Below are 3536 nucleotides of genomic sequence, written 5' to 3'. Positions count from 1 at the left end.
ATAAGCATATTTCACAAACATTTTGTCCAATGATGAAAAATGTCTCAAACAGGTGTCTCTTGGTAATGATTTGGTCCACACAGAGGCCCACTATATGTAAAAAATTTACATATCATCTTTACTTGCAGATATAGGAAAAGTCAATTTAAGTCAAGATGGTTTGCTGATATGAAGAAAAGTGTAAGCTAAAGGTCTCAGAACTGTAACTTCAGGGACCCTCTTTACAAATTCATCCAATATTATCTTTAAATTCATCCAGCCATTGTTGCACCTTCCCACAATTCCCTGATCTGAAGTAGCAGCTCATCTGCAGCAGCAGCAGAGCTGAGATCCATTCATACACGTCCTGGTAAAATGTGATGGTCCTGTTCATGCTGTCTTCCCTCCTGTCCTCACTTGTGATTGTATCTGAGAAGAAATTAGCCAGGAGTTAAAATATAACTTGGGTTAGTCAAAGTAAGTATACTAATTGACCAGTCACACCATGATGACTGATGCAACATAGAAAAACACATTCTAGTTACTCCTGTTCACATCAGTTATGAAGTGCTTTCAACAGATATGAATCCATGTATAAATAATCCATGAATTCATGTGTAAATAATCTGTGTTATATAAGAGATTTAAGAACAGTGACAAGAACAGTATGACTTATCTACAAAATCTCAATACAGAATTCAAATGTAATTGCACAGCTGACCAGCATTTCCTGGATATAATGACTCAATAAATTTTTGTAAAAGTATTGATAAATGACTTAAATACATGCAATGCACCAATTTAAAGCATATAATGAATATGAACATAGCGTATTTTCAATAGTCTGTAACTACTTAACTACCAGTTTTCATGAATTTAGTGTGAGACTCTTGAACTTAACCAAAGGAGTCAACAAGATGACATTTGAAATGTTTGGTGATTTAGGCTTATACTCCAGACAAATTAGCAAAGTGGGAAAATAAAATGAACTATTTCATTGGAGTGTTTGAAACAGTGTCAGAGTACAACGAAATTGCATCTTATAGACACAAAATGAGCTTGCAAGGAAGGAAGCCATGTACACAGAATGTTCTGTCCTGTCTCTTGAAAACATGTTTGAAGAATGGGAGAGTCCTCTTGGCATGGAAAACATAAGCTGTTATGCTGTAGAAACTGGTAACTTCCTTCTGCCCAGGGCTAGAAATGCCATGCTGAGAGCAATCAACAATCCTACCTACCACAAGACTTATATCTCGGGGCTCAATGATTAAGAGACATTCTCCCACAGTTGGATGCTGTAGCCAGTGCTTTAATGCTTACCCTGGAATCCCTCAGGAACCTAAGAAACCAAAAAGGGAGTAGCAGGTGGGGCCCCTTAATTAGGAGATAAAGGGGCTGGAGAGATGTCCCTCTTAGGAGCTGCCTAAAAGCACTGGCTATTGTTTTAGAGGATCCAGGTTCATTTCCCACATGGTGGCTAACCACAGGTTGCAACTCCAGTTCCAGGGGATCTGATTTCCCTCTTCTGGCATCCATGGGTATTGCATGACACAGGTGTACTTACATACATGCAGGCAATATACTCAGACACATAAACATAAATATAAACAAACAAATAAATAAATACATGAGTTGCATCTCAGCTGGTGATAGAATCAAAGAACCCACTCCGTCTAGACCACTGAAATTCCTACAACTATAATCAAGATTTTTTAAGGTTAAAGGTGCTGTACTGGCATTGTACTAATTCGCTCACCTAGAACAACAACCAGACAACTATCCATCTATTCTGATAAATCATCTGGATATTTTGCTATGGAACTGACCTACATTAGTGACTTTTCTCATTACTGAACAAAATGCCTAACAAACAGCAAAATGTTAAGTGTTGAGGTTCTTCACTTCACCTCAAATGGTTCCTCAATGTTATAAACATGGCCCAGTAATATTTGTAGCAAATCCCAACCATTTCTTGCTTCTTTGCGTTATACCAATTAAAGCATTCCTCATTTGAGAGCTCAGAGTTTTTGCATCTTAGGGATGGTTTACTTTATAGGCTTTTAATGACTTATTCTAAGCCTATAGGATATCAGCAAACTTCCTTGAATAGCACTAGTCTCAGCACCATTACCACATGACAGAATAATCACACTGAAAACTGCATATTAATAAATGATAATTCCTACTACCTGTCTCTATAAAATGTTGAGACATCAATGTCACACACTTGTCTCCTCAAGGCTCAGAGATTGTCTGGAGAAGAAGGGGTAGAAAGATTGTAAGTGCTTGTATTAGTTATTTTTCTGTTGCTGTAATGAAACACCATGACCAAGGGAACTTAAAGGAAGAGGAGTTTATTTGAGCTTCTGGTTCCAAAGGGGCAAAAGCTCATCATGATATCGAGGCATGGTGGCAGAAGTAGCTGGAGCACAATGAGGAGAGCTCACATCTTCAAGCAGGAAGCAGAGAGTGGCTGGAAATCTTTCAAGGCTTAAGAACTCCCTAAGCCTACCCCCAATGATGTACTTCCTCCATCAAGGCCACACCTTCTAAGACCTCCCAAAACAGCTGGTGGACCACAATAAGGAAGCAGTGCTTTCCAGACAGCAGGGCTGTGAACGTAACAGCAATTGGAACAGGAAGCACAAGACCTACTCAAACTCAGCCAAACAAAATCTCAACATGTTGAGGACTGAGTCGGGGGCAGGAAGTCCCACCTCAAGATGAGGACATACTGGCATATTATAGCTTCTGGGACAGGAAGTCAGCTTCCTTACGGGTGTGGACTTTGTTTAACTACAATCCAGGGCAGGTTCCACACCCAAGAGTATTTCGGCAACACATATTAGACTCAACAGAAACAAAAAGAAGAAAACATGCAGTTGAATGGGTATGGAGTGGAGGTGGATCTTGAAGGAGTTGGAGGAGGGAAAATACCAAAATACATTATGTGACAGTCTCAAAGAATTATATAACTAATTGCTGCTAGATGAAGGAGAAATAATCTTCCTAAAACAATGGACACTAGATAGGCTGACTAGACCTCAGTGGAAGGACTTGGACTGGGGAATGGCTGGGGACAATGACAACACGGTGGGCCTTAACAGGGATGACATGACAACGTATATGGGCTCCAGTGGGGAGTGCTATGGGAGGGTAAACAGCACGAGGTTTGGCAGCCAGCCAGGGCGCCATCTTTGGCTGGCTCACCATACTCGCTTCCCACACTGTATGAAATACGCAAAGCAATCAATAAAAACAAAATTTTAAAAACTTGCCAAGTGCCAGAGGGGGGGTATAAAGCTGAATAAGATTCTTTGAGATGTTCTGTATGAAATACGCAAAGCAATCAATAAAATCAAATTTTTAAAAACTTGCCAAAACAAGGTGAGGTTCAAGCTTCTTTTTCTCATTCTTCCTTTATTCTCTCTTTCTTCATTCTTTGTTTCTCTTTATTATCTCACCCATTATTCTTATTCTCCTATTACACACTTCAGCTCTTTATATAGCGTTCCAACAGCCCTCCCCCCAGCCAGGACCAATCAGGGCACACACAC

Source organism: Nannospalax galili, unplaced genomic scaffold (assembly GCF_000622305.1).
Source record: "Nannospalax galili isolate Female #2095 unplaced genomic scaffold, S.galili_v1.0 scaffold50, whole genome shotgun sequence".
Lineage (NCBI taxonomy): Eukaryota > Metazoa > Chordata > Mammalia > Rodentia > Spalacidae > Nannospalax > Nannospalax galili.
Note: the sequence above shows the minus strand (reverse complement) of the source record.